This window comes from Dipodomys spectabilis, unplaced genomic scaffold (assembly GCF_019054845.1).
Source record: "Dipodomys spectabilis isolate Male_0828 unplaced genomic scaffold, ASM1905484v1 ptg000287l, whole genome shotgun sequence".
Taxonomy (NCBI): Eukaryota; Metazoa; Chordata; class Mammalia; order Rodentia; family Heteromyidae; genus Dipodomys; species Dipodomys spectabilis.
In genome coordinates, this window is record NW_024870964.1 from 890,952 (window position 1) to 909,762 (window position 18,811).

The following is an 18,811-nucleotide window of genomic DNA, read 5'->3' on the forward strand; positions in this document are numbered from 1 at the left end:
TCCTTTGTCCAAATTCTCCTATTCATAAAGGAAGAATGATACATTGGGGATATCAAGTAAAATGCTTCAAATAAAGAATTTCATTCTTTCAGATATAGGTGAATAAAACAGTGTGGCTCAACGAAGAATAAAAACATGATATTTTTTCTCTTTCTGGCTTCTACTATAGAGTCTGAACATGACTCTAAATATCTAATAAACCATTTCCCTTGGCCAACTTTTTAAAAAAAGAGTTAGTTAAATGAATAATAATTTTGAAATTCAAAAGAAATAAATTTTAAATAAATAGTAATTTGTTGTTTGCTTTTGGGAGACATGAAATAAAACTGCATTAACACTGTTTGAGTTGAGAGTCTAAATTTTATCAGAATCTAAACATAATGCAAAATGACTAATTTTAAGATAAATAGCTTGCATATACATTTTTAACGTGACATACCCACAGAGACATCTTTTTTTCTTTTCCTCTCCACACTGATTCAAATTCAATAAGCAGTTCATATAATTCAAATAGCTGTGTTTCAGAAATAGATTAGACACAAAAAGTTATGAAAAAAGAATCAGTATTGGTTGGTGCATTCTTTAAAAATAGCAGTCAAACAAATATTAACCATAATACCAAAATAATAACAATCAACTGCTCTTGAAAAGAGAAGATTGTGAGCAAAATGTATAAAAAGTTATAGTGCCAGAACTGCTTCAGGAGCTGCTCTCTGGCATTTAGGATTTCTAGTACATGACAATGTTTTAATCAGGATTAATTGCTTTCAGGGACTAATTTTTTGTAGTTATATTTCATTGAAGAAAGATGTGTTCAAAATAAATGAACGGGTAACAGGTTACAGTAGAAAGAATGCTACACAGTCATTGTGGTAGTCAGTAAAATACCTTATAAAAATATCTGTCGTCCCCAAATGTCGAATCCCTCAAATGTAGATTTGCATTATATATATATACATATATATATATGTATATATACTTGTAAAATAATCACCTTTCATTACCCAAGGAACACAAATCTGAATAATTATCAGATGGGGGAAGTGTAACTCAAATGGGTACTTAAAATCCCAGCTGTAGTTCAAAGGGGACATGATTACCTAAAAACCATCAGAAAGATGTAAAGATGCCACATTAGAAGATAAAGGAAACGACAACAACCCAGATTCTGAATTTCTGGAAAATGGAACAGGAAGTAAATGCCTTTTCCACTACAATCATCTAAAAAGTCTTTTAGCTCTGTTGGTGCCTTGATTTTAATCTAATGAGACTTCTTTTAGATTTCTGTACTTTAGAACTGTAAAATGATAAATACGGATTATTCAAGTCAATTAACTTGTAGAAATTTGTTAAAGCAGATTTGGTTTAGTAAAGTCACTCAGCTGCAGCCTATTCCTGATGCAACTACCGAGACACCACATATCCTACTTTCTGAGAATAAGAAAACGTTGCCCCTGGCTTTGTACACATGTATGATGGACATCCTACTGAGGGCCTTGCATTAATGAAGTCTTCAAATTCTAAATAATATTTAAATAACAAGCTCTCTATCTTTATTTTCACATTTGAGGTTCAAAGTACCAAAGTTATGTAGAAGGATAGGGTAAAAATATGGAAATGAAATCTGTCTCCTAATATTATAAATATAATTACTGTCATTTTGAGTCACAATTTCTAAAGTAAAAAAAAAAAATAAGGTAAAACAGAAACAGAAACTCAATTTTCTATCCTTTCTAAGTTTCCAACAGAAATTAGAGATTCCAGTAAGATAAATCAATCCCAGGATGGAATAGGATGTTATTGGATCACGAGATGGTGAGAAAGAAGACAACAAAAATGGGTCCCCTGGAACAACGAGAAACAAAAAATCTACACTTATAGATTGTGATATAGCTAGAAAATAGTTTCCATTATGCTAAGTCTGTGATATTTTAGGTGTGCTTACGCAGCAACTTTCCTCTATTAGGAAATGACTCTTTATTAATACTCAAGGTTTTGCAGCTTATAACCCAGCAACAAATAATGCTTCTAAATATAAACAAGCATGATAATAAAGTAACCAAGGCTACTTACATCGCTATAGCTGATAATTAAGAATGACCTTGGGGAATAGTCAAACAGTCTTGAACATTTTCATGCCTTTCCTCTTCTCCAACATGAGAAGTCTTAGTCAAGATATGTAAAACATTAATAAAGGATTTTTATATTTTTATTGTTCACACTAAAGCAAATACACTTTTCCTCTTTGCAAGCCTGACTTTGAAATTGTCAGACCCTCACAATTATTTTATAGACAAAATTTACTGCTTTGGCTTAGGTGTTTTCTTGCCTTTGGGTACTGCTCTCTATTTTTATGGCAATTACATTGAAAAACAAGATAAAACCATTATGCTTATTTTGAATTTTTCAAAGTCAAGCTGTCTTCAAGCATAGTTTTCTGTTCCCTTCTTCACTGCTAATTAAATTTTAATTATTGTTCTTTAAATGATAACAAAAACGTCATACTTTAACGTATATTTTCATTGAAACTGGTGAAAACAAGAGTGTCTGTGATTGCTTTTTTAATTGTTTTCAAGTATTTTCCTTCACTATTTTCATTATTTCCTTTGTTCCGGTCTTCTAATCAGGAACACATGGTTACACAAAAAAAATCTTCCTAAGATATAGGATATTAGGCAGAAATAAATAGATGTATAATTAAAGATTTTCATCTTTTAAGAAACTGAAAAGCTCAGAAGATATTTTGCTATTACTGACATGGTTAAAATGACTTGAATGTTTTGGTTCTTCAACTAAGTGTAATACATGTAAAATGTTACAGTTGTTCCAAACAATGATTATGGCTTATACTTTTCTGCTCCAATGAGATGAAACCTCTTACAAGGTTGGAGGGCATATCGATTTTAGGGGATAAGTGTTAATGTTAGAATGCCAAGGGGGATTCCTAAAACAGCACTGCCTATCACGTATCACATTACACTTATGTCATATAAGTATATAAACCTATAAATAAGAATTGAATGAGAAATGTGTGATTTACACAATTGATTCAATAACTAAAACTAGAAAACACTTCCATATATTTATATAAACTATTATATCTAGTGAGGATTTGAAAATTTTTAGAATATATATTTTAACATTTATGTCAAAATATTGTTTATTTGTAACTGTTTGTTTTTAATTATTTTCAGTTGTGGGGCTTGAAATCTGGACCTGGACACTGTCCCTCAGCTCTTCAGCTCAAGATTAGTGTTCTACCACTTGAGCCACTGCCAGTTTTCTTTTGGCTCATTGGAGATAAGATTGTCAGGGACTTTCCTGCTTAGGCTGACTTTGAACCATGATTCTCAGCTCTCAGACTCCATAGTAGCTAGGGTTAAAAGCATGAGCCTCTGGCGCCTTCCTACATAATTATTTTTACATATTCGTTAAGTATTAAGTGGTAATCCCATTAACTTATACGTTGTGTAATGATCAATCTACATCATATCTATTAATTTCTGCATGTAACATTTCTTTTTAGTGAGAATGCTCTAAAACTTATCTTCTGGCTGTGATGAAATATTTATTCTTAGCTATAATTGCCTTGCTTCTTGTTGTACACAATTATTAGATTTACTTTTAGTCATAGAAGTCTGCTAATTAAAGTTTTATAAAACATGATTTGTAAAGTGAGAGAAATTCATGGTTCTATTACTTGTTTTAAGAAAACAATTATGCGGGCTGGGAAGTTGGCTCAGTGGTAGAGTGCTTGCCTTGCATGTCTAAGGCCCTGGGTTTGATTCCTCAGCACCACATAAGCAAAAAGAAAAAAGCCGGAAGTTGCACTGTAGCTCAAGTGGTAGAGTGTTAGCCTTGAGTTGAATTGGTGAGGGACAGTGCCCAGGCCCAGAGTTCAGGCCCCACGACTGGACCTAAAAAAAAAAAAGAAAGAAAAAAGAAAACAATCATGCCGTTTATTTTCAATTATATTTCTGTGGGAATGTGTAATAGTTATTGATTTAACTGTTAAATTTGATTAACAATTACATTATATCAAGTTGATTCAAACTTGCATTTGAAAATTGCACACTTAACACAAATATACTTCCACTTTCCGATACCACATAATTAAAATAACAGTAAAGCAAAGATTGGTGTTAACCACTCATGTGTTGAATCCTAGAAACTCAGGAGGCTAAGAACTGAATACTTTAGTTCAATGTCAGCCCAAACAGACAAAAATGTGAAAACTTGTCTCCAATTATCCAGCCAGAAGCAGCAGATGAGAATGTTGCTCATGAAAAGAATGTCATCAGCCATGAGCAAAAACTTCAAGAAAGACCATTAAACATTGAGTTCCATCCCTAAAAATGGCATATACACACAAGACAGCAACAAAAGGTAATATGAACATAAATAATGAAGACAACGTAGTAGAAAAGATCGTGAGAAATATGTGAACAGCTGGAAGACAGAAATCATTTGACAGAATTTTGTTTCATGAGAGGGAAAAGTCGTAGTCTTATTTGTACAATCTCATTGTAGTCATTTGTGTTGAAACCTGGCTATTGAGTAACAGTGAAAGAGTAGATTGGATTACCTGACATAGCAGACATTACCTGTGATTATGCATCATCCCACTCTGCAAAATCTAAAATCATGCTTGTTAATTTAAATAAAACCTCATGTTAGAGACTGTTTGGTCCACACAGCCTGGGTCCTTGTTTTGAGGCTTCAGACCAGTGCTTCTGTTTATAAACACTCCTGTTTTAACAGGTTGGGACAAAGAGAAGTAGTGGTTTAATTATAAAAGGGAAGCATGAGACAGATATTTTTGTTGCTAAGGCTCTAACCACGTTAGATTATTTTTCAGGCCAAGCCACCCTTGAGCAATGATCGCTTACTTATGTCTTCCATAAACGTGAGAAAACAGAGAAATTACACTGTATCTAGCTTTCTTTGCTTTTGTAGTTTCTCATGAATTTTTGTTTTTCAGAACTGGCCTTGATATCAGTCTTCTAAATCTCTGCTTTCTAATTAACAAGGTATATTTCATTTCAAGCTTGGACCCACACTATTTGTCAATGTAAACATTCAGTATTGACTTCTGTTTTCTTGATATGAGGTTAATATGGATTTTTATGATGTTATAAGAACACAGATAAATCCCTTGAATACTTTTTCCAATTTATTTCAATATTTCTAGTATGACATCACAAATAGGACATTAATATGTCACAAAGCACCTTATGCAGACCAGTTATTTTAATTATATTGTGCACATATTAAGTCCAATATAATTTTATCAAATCTATATGAATATACAATATTTAGAGATATGTTTATTTACCAAAAATAAGTCTGACTCATATTTCCCTTTTATAATTAAAACCACTACTTCTCTTTCTCCCATCCCAAACGTGTTTCATCCTGGCAACCAATATATTTTTTTCTCTGACTTCTAGAACATGCAATAAATAAACTTTTAAGATTGCCTTCAAATACATGATAGATTATTCCCAGTTATTGTATGCCTTAATATTGTATTGTATTCCCTCGAGTTGCCTTTTGGTCCTGTTATTAGAGAATGTAGCACAATTCCTTTACCATTCACCTGAAGAAAGCCTGAATTGATGTCCATTTCTTTGACTAGAGAAAATAATGCTGCTATAATCCTTTGTGTTTTGGCCTTTGGGTGAATGTTACATATTTTTTCTATGAGACAAAGCCTGGAGAGCTCAATTACTGTGCTATGCAGTGGGTATTTGCTTATTTCATATTCTAGGAACCTGTAAAAATGTTTTCAGAAGTGGCTTTCCCACTTGACATTTCTGCCAGCATCCATTTTCTCTGTTTACTGATAGCATTTAATATGGTCATTATTGTATTATGGGAAGTAATTCTCATGCATGTTTTATGTTGTCATTTTAGTTTTAATATGCATTTATTTGATGACTGATGATTTCTTGTGCTTATTTTTCACAAGATATATTTTGCTGGTATCTAACTGATGTTCTCTTAAACATTGGTTTTGAGAATTTTATGTAAAATCTAGATTTGAAGCATTCTTCAGGTATAGGATTTGCAAATATTATATCCTTGACTATGGGTACACTTCATCATCATTATCATCATCATCATCATCATCATCATCATCATCATCACTATTAGAATTACTACTATTACTTTTTAACATGCATGTATGGTCTTGGGGCTTGAACTCAGGGTCCCTGAGATTTGTTGCAATTTGTTAACAATTTACCATTTCAGTCATGTCACACTTCTGGCTTTTTTGCTGATTAATCAGCGATAAGATTCTCAGAGACTTTATTTTGTGGGGGCTGTCTTCAAACAGCAATACTCAAATCACAGCCTCCCAAGTAGCTAGGATGAGATAAATGAGCTACTGCTCCCAAATTCTATTCACTATTTGTATATGAGCTTTCACAGACCAAATTTTTTTACACTTTCATTGAGTTCTACTATATCATTTTCCTTGCCTATGATTTTAATGCCAAATTTCAGAATGCTTCATCTCCAAAATTGTCAAGACATCTTCCTTTGCTTTACATTTACATCACTCTTTTTATTTTATATGCCACGTTTTAATCCTGCTTGAATTTAATAGTTGAGTAAACTGTTAAGTTTAAGTCAATGTTTACTTTTTAATTCTCCCCAATTCTGTCTAACCTATCACCACTTATTAAAGAGAATGTCATTCCACAAATGTTTGGTTTTACCCCTTATTAAATATTCCTTGATAATATTTATGTGGAGCTAATCGTGCCCACAGACCCATTGAGATGTATAATCTTTCCTCTACAAATATAACAATTTTACATTTACAGTTTAATATTGGACTGAGAATTACATTCCAGTTTATTTTTGTTTGTCAATGAGTCAAAGAGTGCTGTTCAGGTGTTTTTAGAAATTGTTATACACATAAATAAAACTGTGAAGCTGGGCGATGCTGGCTCATGCTTGTAATCCTACCTTCATAAGAGGCTGAGATCTGAAGATTGCGGTTCAAACCCAGCTGGAACAGGAATGTCTGTAAGACTCTTATGTCCAACTAACCACCAGAAAACCAGAAGAGAAGTGACACAGTTGCTCAATATGTAGAGAACTCACTTTGAGCTGAAGAGCATTGGGATAGTGCCCAGGCCCAGATTTCAAGCCCCATGAATGACCAAAAAAAGGGGAGGAGACAATTTATATCTTTGCTCAATTGTATCCTCCAATCAACAAAAAATATATGTCTCCATGTATTTATATTTTTGCTTTTATATTCAACATTGTATAATCTTCAATGACAGTGGGTGAACAGCACTTTAATACATTTTGACTGTGTTTGAAGATAGCACAAAATATTCACAGAAAACAGTTGAAAAATAAAGGGCAATGGAAATGGAGCAAGACAGAAATGGGTTAATCAGGCCCTTGATCAATATGGGAGTGTGTAAAGTATTTCAGCAAGATTTCTTCGTACAATTAATATACACCAATTAAGAAATATCTTCCAAAGGCATTGGTTTTCAAGTATAACATAAAGGATATATACAGATTCTGTGGTGAAATGAAAGAAAGATAGATGAGAAAATACAAATACCTACTTATTATAATTGTGTAAATAAACTAAGAAATTTGGTCAACATTCTGAGGGCTCATGGCTCATTGGACTAGAAAGCTGTTGGTATCTAAGATAATAATAAAAAGTTAGATTTTAGCCTATCTTTCAGACTGCTTAATACTATTGTTTTGGAGTCAGTATTCTTTTTGTTGTTGGTGGTGGAGGTGTTGGTGTTGTGGGTGGTGGTCCTGAGCCTTGAACTCTGGGCTTGGGCACAGTCCCTCAGCTCTTCAGCTCGAGGCTAGTCATAGTGCCACTTCCAGGTTTCTGTTGGTTTATTGATGATAAGAGTCTCATGGACTTTTCCTGCCCAGGTTAGCTTTGAACTGTGATCCTCAGATCTCAGCCTCCTGAGTAGCTAGTATAATAGATGTGAGCCACTGACACCGGGCATGAGTCAGTATTCTTAGTACAAGGAAAAAATACAAGCGGTTTGGAACAACCAAATGGCTATCTCAATAGATGCAGAAAAAGCTTTGACAAGATCCAACACCCCTTTATGATGAAGACTCTGGAAAAATTATGAATCCAGGGAACATTCCTCAATATAATAAAGGCTGTATATGGCAAACCTCCAGCCAGCATTATATTAATGATGAAAAACTAAAGCCATTTCCTCTTAACTCAGGAAAGAGACAAGGATGTCCACTCTCTGCAGTTCTCAATTTAGTATTAGAATACCTAGCTAGAGCAATAGGCAAGAGGGAAACATAAAAGGCATCCAAATAGGGAAAGATGATGTAAAACTCTCCCTCTTTGCAGATGACATGATCATGTATGTAAAGAATCCCACAGACTCCACTCCCAAATTACTCATGCTGGTTCAAAACTTTGGCAAAGTAGCAGGGTAGAAAATTAACTCTCAAAAAAACAATGACTTTTCTGTATGCCAACAATTAGAAAAGCATGGCTGAAATCAGGAAAGCAACTCCATTCGAAATAGCCCCACAAAAAATAAAATACCTAGGAATTAACTTAATCAAAGAAGTGAAGAATCTTTATGATTAAAACTATAAAAAAAACTGAAAAAGGAAACCAAATCAGAATTTAGAAAGTGGAAAAGCCTCCCATGCTCCTGGATTGGAAGGATCAACATCGTGAAAATGGCAAGGCTTCCCAAGGCTATTTACAAATTCAATGTGATACCTATCAATATTCCAAACTCATTCATCAAGAAAATAGAAGAGGCAATCTAAAAATTTATATAAAACAATAAAAGATGCCCTATAGTAAAAATGATCCTTAACGGAAGAGTGCTGGAGGAATATCAATACCAAATTTTAAACTCTGCTACAAAGCGATAGTAATCAAAGTAGCTTGGTAGTGGCACAAGAAGAGACCCCAGGACCAAGGGCATATAACTGAAATCCCAGAAATGAACCCACAGATCTATAGCCACCTAATCTTTGAGAAGGTAGCTAAAAAAATAGAATGTAAGACAGACAGCCTCTTCAGTAAATGGTGCTGGCATAATTGGTTAATCATTTGTAGAAAACTAAACATTACAGGAAAAATAGGAGATATCCTAGGTCTCCTAGGCACAGGCTGAAATTTTAATAGCGACCCAGAAACACAACATGACAAAGGGCAAAGCTAGCAAGTTCAAAGGAAAGCCCACGGATTGGGTGAAGATCTTCACTGGAAATACAACAGACAGGGTCTCATATCTAAAATATACCTCGAACTCAAAACATTAAATCCCCCAACAAAAAATCCTCAAAGAAACAACTGCCCAATAAATAAGTGGGCTACAGGCTTACAGGGAAACTTCTCTGAAGAGGAAGGAAGGATAGCCAATAGGCACATGAAGAAATGCTCAAGCTCCCTAGCCATAAAAGAAATGCAAATCTAAAAACTGACATACCACCTCATCCCACTTAGGATGGCTATAATAAAACTAATAACAAGAGAAGCTGCAGGAGATGTTGGTGCGACTGTAAACTTGTTCAACAACTTTGGAAAGTAGTATGGAGGTTCCTCAAAAGACTCTACATAGAGCTCCCCGAAGACCCAGCAATCCCACTTTTGGGCATTTACCCAGATGTTCACACACGAGAACATATGAAAGCTACCAGCACAACTATGTTTACTGCAGCATTATTTACCATAGCTAAGATACAGAACCAAACCAGATGCCCATCAGTAGACGAATGGATCAAGAAAATGTGGTATATATACACAATGAAATTCTATGTCTCCATCAGAAAGAATGACATTGCCACATTTGTTAGGAAACTGAAAGGCTTGGAAAAAATTATATTAAGTGAAGTAAGCCAGGCCCAGAGAAACGTAGGTCCTAGGGTTTCCCTTAATTGCAAAAACTAGTATATGTCTAAGACAAAGAGAAACTGTCAGACAGGTTGATGTTCGGTGAAATGAACACCAAGATAAAGACTCAAATGGTTGTTTTTTTTTTTTTTCTTGCTATTGTTTCTAGCATGATTATAAGATTATTTCTTTGTTGCTTTCCATGCTTCTCCCCCACGGTATAACCCTTGTTTTCACTGTGTTTGATGTGGGTATAATTTGGGGAGGGCAAGGTAAAAACAAATTGGGATACAGGTGGACCCATTGCAACAATGACATGTAGAAGACATTATGTCCAAAAACGAACTTTCCAACTTTGGTGCGGCTTTAGGCGGGAAGAAGGGGAGATGGGAAGGGGAAACAAAGGAGAAGACAACAATGATTGATAAGAAATTTACTCATTACCTTGTTCAAGTACTTATAAACCTTCTGTATGTATTTTCACAATAAAAAAATCATGAAATAATAAAGTAAAAATTATGTCAAGTTTTTTTGTCGGCCTTGGGGCTTGAACTCTGGGCCTGGCACTGTCCATTAGCTCTTCAGTTCAAGGTTACCACTGTACCACTTGAGTTACAGTGCTGTTTTTAGTTTTTAAGAGATATATTGGAGATAAGAGTCTCACAGACTTTTTATGCCCAGGCTGGCTTTGAACCACTATCCTCAGATCTCAGACTTTTAGGTAGCTAGGATTACAGGTATGAGCCACTAAAGCGCAGATTCAAGACAATTTAAAAAAAAGCAAATTTATTAAAACTTCTGTCTTTTTCCAATAAATTATCTTACTTTTTCAGCATTAGTTTATAACTATGAATTATTTTTAGATGTAACTGAATTTTTAATAGTATCAAATATGTTTTACTATTACTCAGTATCTCACAAAAATCCACTGTAATTGACTTTCCCCAAAGTCAATTATTATATACTCTATTACTCACAATTATTATTACACTTTATATTACATATAGTTTGAAGCGAAAATAGTTTGGACCATTTGAGATAAATTAGTAGATGTTATTTTAGCATTATAAATTCACATCTGTGATTTTTAAACTAAAGAAAGAAGATTTTAGATTTAAAATCAAATATGAATGTGTAGTGTGTCCCAATTGAACCAAAAATTCAGAGTTCATACACACAAAATTATTTTCTTTCCACAAAAGACCTTGAAGTAATACTATTGGAAATAGTGAGGCAAGAGGAGGAAGAATTCAAATCATGTCACACAATGTCTTTTATTCTGCTACCCCGTCCACTATGAAGACCTGCCCATTCCCAGTTGTCACAAAATTTCAAGTGTCTCTCTAATAACTCTATTTGGAAAAGTTCTAAATCACTGATTCTTTTTTTTTTATACTTTCCCTTATATGAAACAAAATATAGACACAAAACAATTGAAATAAAATGCAAACATATGTTGAAGTCACCCCAACTGGAAAAACAACCAACAAAGTAGAACTCCCCCAGGAACAAAAACAGGTTGTGCCCAGTTTTTTTAAGCACTAAAACCTCAATTACATGTTAAATTGGAGTAGAGCCATAAAGATAACTGTGTCTAAGAAAAACGGTTGTGTTAATTTGTAATTAAATTCATCAAAATGAACCTAACATAGCAAATCCATTGAAGGGATCAAATTGTTTAAAACAAATGTGACTGTATGCGGAGTGAGACCTGCACATATCTAAAAGAATAAAATAACAAAGCCATGACATACTTAAAAAATTCAGAAATGCAATGAATAAGTCTAATAGTATCCATATTGAGAACTAACTCCTACTTATTTAACAAGAAAAAATATGTAAATAACAGAATCTGAGCAGTGTACATGAGTGTATATAATTTGAAACTACTCCAAATTATACTTTGTAGAAGACTGAATGTGGCTTATCTAAAGGAAACCATCAACACATGATATAAATTAAATTAAAAATCTATGAAAAGAGAGAAGTAGTTTCTGGAAAATAATCTGTCTAGTACTGACAAAATTGAATACCTACTTAGATAGATCCAAATAAAAAGACCCAAGTTCCTCGAGTTGATTTGAAACTTTGGCAAAGTAGCAGGATACATCTGTAACATTATTATGGATGTTGACTTTGGCATGCAATTCATTTCCTCTTTGATCTGACAAATGAATATATAAAAGAACAGAACTTCTCCAACCAAATATCAAAACCTAACTAAACATATAACCCGAAAAGTCATCATGTAAGCTGTATTGCAACTGGAGTAAAAGAAAAATCAGCCACAATGATTCTATATTTATTGCAAATGTTGATTTTTTTCATAAATTATTTCAATTAGCTTGCATTTTTAAAGCATTGTGTTACATGATGTATATCTTGGTAACTAATTTAGTATGCCTCCTTAAATTTTGTTCTGATTATAATGACTCACTTCAGTTCCTAACCAATAAAATGATGTTAATTACAAAAATTCTAATAACCACTGTTTATAATACACAAAATTTCATAAGCATGACACAAGTTAGCATAGGTTAACATTTTGATATCATGGTCCCATGACTTATGAGAAGTATCTGCATGAGTACCATTGTACCTAGATTCCTCATCCTAAATTTAGCCACTGTTAAAAAATGTTTATATCTTTATTTGTCACCCATCAGAGATTAAATCTGAGTATAAAGCTTAAGGAAAATGATGAAGTAAGAACTTACCTTTTCAGGATATAAGTAAACAACATACAACATAGAGTAACTCACTGGTTTAAAGTCAACCTATTTCTCCAAAACATTCTAAGCATTTCCTTACAATATGTATTACTCTCATCAAGGGAATGGGGAATGTGAGAAGAGGACTAACCAAGCATTGCCTTCAAATATACATAATTTGGATTTACCTCTACATTTTGCTATAAGCATTTGTGATAAAAATGTATGAATAATTGATTTTCTGGTCAGGTATAATATATCCTAGTTTCATATATCAAACTACATTCAGAAAATGGTATATTCCAATTAACGAAAGAAAGTCCTGGCAGAAAAATATGGTATCTCTATACTATGTGATGCCCAATTCTTAGGTATTTCATTATGCCTTCATTTAATGAATGTGATTGTTTAAATGCTTCATAACTTATTAATTAAAATGGATCAGAGTACCATAATATAATTGTGTATAATTTTGGGCTGGGAAGGTGGCTCAGTGTTAGAGCGCTAGCCTTGCATGCATGAGGCCCTGGGTTCGATTCCTCAGCACCACATAAGCAAAAAGAAAAAAGCCAGAAGTGGCGCTGTGGCGCAAGTGGTAGAGTGCTAGCCCTGAGCTGAAGAACTAAGAGACAGAGCCCAGGCCCAGAGTTCAGTCCCCCACAAACATATTTATATGTTTGTGTGTGTATGTATAATTTTATCCTAGAATCATTCAAGAAGTGCCCATTAAATCATAACATACATGACATTCCATTGGTATTCATTTAGACAGGAATGTATTTCTTAGGATCTCCTGCCATTTGGAGGTGGCAGGACCATGATTCCAACTGTGGGATCCAGCTCCCACCACATTAACCTCAGCATAGGGAACTCACTGGTCTATCTAAGAACATCAGCAAGACCAGTGATTAAGCAGGCACCATTGGCTCTCAGCAGTCCTCCTTGATACTTACAAGGCTGTGATAGGAAGATCATTGTCAAAGTCACCCTAGGCAGGAAAGTCCTTGAGACACCTGTCCAACTTCTGTGTTAACAAAGCCAGAAGTAGAGCCATATGGCTCCAGTGGTAGAGGGCTAGCCTTAAGCAAAAGCAGCTCATGGGCTGTGCCCAGATCCTGAGTCAGCGGTCCGGGACTGGCAACAAAAAGACATACACAGAAATCTGTGCAGACATCTGGATAAAGCAGGTCACACACAGCAGCCTTTATTTACATTTTATTATGAGGCCAATGCAGGAACAGTCACAAACCAGGCAGGGGAAGAAAAAATCAGGTTTCTCAGAAGTAACCAGTATTCAGAAAATTAAACATGGGGAAGTAAAATGGTAGCATACTTATGTAAAAACTACCACGAAGAAAAAGATAAGGGGTGGGGCTGGGAAGGTAGCTCAGTGGGGGAGCACTTGCCTTGCATGCACCAGGCCCTGGGATTGATTGCTCAGCACCAAATAAGCAAAAAGACAAAAAAAGCAGGAAGTTGTTGCTGTGGCTCAAGTGATAGAGTGCTAGCCTTGAGCTAAAGAGCTGAGGGACAGTGCCCAGGCCCAGAGTTTAGGCCCTATGACCAGACCCAAAAACAATTCAAAAAAGAAAAAAAGAAGAGGAGGTTGGGAATGTGGAGTAGTGAGAGAGTGCTTGCCTAGCATGCAAGAAGCCCTGGGTTCAATTCCTCAATAGACATTCACAGAAATAGCCAGAATTGATGCTTTGGCTCAAGTTGTAGAGTGCAGCATACAGTGCCCAGGCCATGAGTTCAACCCAAGTGCAGGCAAAAAGATAGGTACGTAGGTAGGTAGGCAGGCAGGCAGATAAATATAGATAGATAGATACATACATACATAGATACATAGATACATAAATACATAGACACATAGATAGATACATAGATAGACACATAGATAGATACATAGATAGATACTAGATACATAGAAAGATGAGAGATGAATATGGTCTTGGATGTCAGGAGGAAAGAAGGGAATCAGTCCCAGTCATGAGGCCTTCTGCAGTGTGCCAGGCCACCAGCATCGCCTTCACACAACCACAGAGCAGGAAGACTGTCTCTTTCCCACTTCTCAGGCAACTGAGGGCCCCAGAGTCAAGTGATCAGAGCCAGGTTCTAACTCAGGTGCTTGGCGACAGAAGAGAAAGGGCCCTGCCTCTCCTTGGACTGGGGACTTGCATTAATGATGTGGAGAATGAAGGAAGGAGAAAAGACTGGCAGAGGTAGAAGAAGGGTCTTCAAATCTGACAGATGGAGGGTCAAAAACCCACTCCTTAAGACCAGATGGCAAGGTTTTTCTGCTCTGTTCCTCCCTTCTTCCCCACTAAATTGGTGCTCTATTGTTAACCTAAAGATAGGCTGAGGCTCCCTTCACCTGAGGGAGGAAGGTTAATTAGTCATTGTTTGAAGAGGCAGAGAAAAGCCTGACCATGGTGTAACTCTAATAAATATTTCAGGTTTCCCCACAATGCTGTCTGTGCCTGGAATGAATGAAGTGGTTTTCCAACTCACATCCCTGTTGAGTGTGTACATTCTGTCGCCTAATCCTGCAGGCATAGATCTCTTCACCTAGCCTGGCTTTTGCAACTGTTTTCTGTCCTTCAAATACAGTGTTACACTGGAGTTCATCATGCTAACAGGGCTAGGGTTTGGATCCTGAGAACTTCATTTGAACACATGATGGGTCAATAATGTTTTTTCCTGCTTCTATAGCTCGAGAACTCTAAAAACATTTAGAGTGCAAGTAACTTCTCATCACCAAAGGAAACACGAGAAGCTCTTGAACATCTGACCTTTCAGAAGTGGAAGTTAAAGTGTCATACATTTTCTGGTCCTGGCTGGCTTTACCCTGTGATCCTCAGACATCAGCCTTCTGAGCTTGGGTAACAGGCATGAGCTACGGGTGCTCTGCTAGGTTCAGAACTGTAATGACATTGACAATACAAGTCCACTGCTTATCACAAGGGGCTTGGAGAGCCTTTCAACAATGGACCATTCAGAACCCTGTAGGACATAAGTTTATAATGCTAGAATCTGAAAGGCTGGGCATATGGATGTGCTACAATTGAACCTCGAGCTCTGACTCCAATTCTGGTGTACACCAGCATTCATTTTACATACAATGTTCTCCTAATTAGCAAATAAGGAAAGTAATTTGATTAACCCCCACTTTTTTTTCCCATTTGTGTGCCTCCAGCTCAAGCCTGGGCATCGGTCCCTGAGCCCTTCAGCTCAAGGTGAACATTCGACCACTTGACCCACATCGTCAGGTGGGGTCTTTTTCTTGTTCATTGGAGATACGAGTCTAACAGGCTTTCCTTGCCTAGGCTGTTTTTGAACTGTGGTCTTCAAATCTTAGCTTCCCGAAAAGCCAGGGTTCCAGTTGTGAGCCACAGGCATCTGGCCTATTGTTTTGACAATCCTGGGGCTTAATCTTAGGGGCTGGGTTCTGTCTCTGAGCTACTTTTCTCAAGGTTAGCACTCTACCACGTGAGAGACTCCACAGTTTCTGGCTTTTTCTGAGTATGTGGCACTGAGGATTCAAACCCTGGCATTCATGCATGCTGAGCAAGCTCTACCAATATGCCACATTTCTAGCCCCAGCCTTGCAATTTTATCCCTCAAATTGCCTATCCTCAAGAAAAGGCTTGTGAGTATAAATCATCTAAAAAATGCCTATAGGAAGTGTCCAAAGACAAATAAGACGAAGCTCATATTTGGAGAGACTTTAAGCATGTGAAGACTGACAAATGCTTCCATTAAATTATATATCATGTTTCAACACTTAAAAATGTATTAATGAAAAATTAGTCAATGTCCTAAATTATTGTGTATAATTTGATAATAGATATACAAAATGTACTAAATATTATGTGTGTAATAACACTAAATACAACAAACAATAAATAAATAAATCAAGTAAAAAATAAAATAAATACAAAATAATTAATAAAAATCATAATATGTAATAAACATACACAAGTAAACATATATTACACATATGTAGAAATATTTTTCCTTTGCATGGCCTTCATTCAGACTCTGTGAACTCTAGACTGAATTTCTTTTCCACAAGGAGAGTGAGCTTTGCCTTCACCCATGGTGCTAAAGAGTTACCTGAATGTTGAATTCACGGTTCTGATAAAAAAATTTCAAAAGAGTATTAAAGTTATGACAGTTAAATTTTAATTGTTAAAACTTTTTAACAACTTAACCTATTAATAAAAGTTAAAATTGCCTGGGAGAATAGGCTTTCATTGAAAGAAATCGATGGAGACTTGGTAGAGAGGGAGCAATGTGGGTGAAGATGGCTCTTTTTCACACTAAACAAACAAACCTCAGAAAACTTGCTGTAAATCCTGTAGGTTTCCTTGAGAATTGTCCTTATGCAGGAAATATACTCTCACTCTGTGAAACAAAGTTGTAGTGGAATTTAAATTCAAAGTTCTTAAAAAAACAAGGCATCAAATTTTGTGAATTAACCTTTGATTACCAAACAGTAATTCTCTGAAAAAGATAAGTTGGATCAAAATATTTAGGGAGAAAGTTCCCTCCACAATGAAAGAAGGTATTGGGTTTACACTTCTCTGTTTGTAACACGTTCCACAATATCTTTGCATGTGAAGCAGTGAAACACAGAAAAAATAACTGATTGGATACTTCAAACAAATGATTTCACAGTTCTAAGTGGCTCACAAAAAATAAAATCCTTATTAACATGAGATAGTGAACAAATCTCTTATTACATAAGCTAAAAAATTTTGGGTTTGGCAAAGAATTTAGAAAATGGAAAAGGTAAGAAAACACGTTCTTAGAAGCACTATTTAAGCGTATTGGCTTCTGCAGTGGAGGGAGGCCAAAACATTTGGAGTAATGGGTTCTTGATCTTATTTCTTCCATTCTACCTTCACAAGCTATCAAGTGTGTCTCAGGACTAGAGTATCCAGTTAGACAAAGAGAACTCACAGAAGAAAGATAACATTTGCAGCAGATGTATGTGATTTATAACCTTAGACAAACTATTTAAATTTGTTCAAAATTCTCCCCTACCCCAAACTGCCCTCTTTAGACTGCTCTTCATAAACTGCTTAAAATTTTGAGAGGTCATATTCATACTCTCTAGAGATTTCTGTTTGGTTGTGATTTTTGTGTGTTTTTGTTTTGGTTGTGGTTTTTAACTGAATTACAAAAGATTGTGCAAGTGTGTTACAATTAAATATATCCATCTAATTGTCCAATGCTCCTAGGTCAGAGTCACTCTTATGATTCTCAACTAACGCCTATTCCAAGATTTATTTCCGATTTTGCACTTCCTTCATCACATGTGTACATTGCGTACTCTCTGGTTTCAACTTCCTGTTAGTCATTCTGTTAAACTGTCTGTTAATACTTTGAAAGGTTAATATACATTCCATGGAGTTTCAATCCTGCATATACTTGAACTGGTGTCAGCTTATATTTAAATAACTTATTCATCTGCAATAACAATTTAAAGGCTGGAGACATAAAGCACCTAAACATAATTTAATTCTCATCCATTTGTATGATTAATTTTAGTCAACAAGAAAGTTTAAAAATGGCTTAGAATATATTCCTAACTACCAATTTTTATAAATGCCCTTGTACAATGGTGTGATTAATTTATTTTACATGGGAAAATATTTTCTACTACCTATAAGTTTTGGAAAAAGAAGAAAACTAAAATTTACTACTATAGATAAATATGATAGAAATACAAGATAGATTTTATGTTTGTCATATCTATGATGAGTACCATATTAAAGAATTAAAGTCATATTTCTTACTACATTGGACAGATAAGGAAAACATAAAAGAACATATGATGAGGCAAATATTTGTGACTTTTTAAAATGTACCTTATTGGTGATGTTAGGGAAAAGAACCCTAAGATATGTATTCAAATGTTTATTTTTCATGTGATTGTTTCTAATGCATTTATAAGTCTATTTCTTTGTTGCTTTGTATATCCCTCCCCCCACAGAGTAACCCCCCGCTTTCACTGTATTTGATGTCGGTATAATTTGTAGAGGGGGGAAAACAAGTCGTTTAAAAAAGGATACAGTTGGACCCGTCGCAACAATGAGAAGTACAAATCGTTATGTCGAAAACGAACTTTACAACTTTAGTTGGGTGGGGAGGGTGGTGGGGAGGTCTGGGGCGTGGCAGGGGAAGGATGAAAAGGGATGGGATGGGGAAA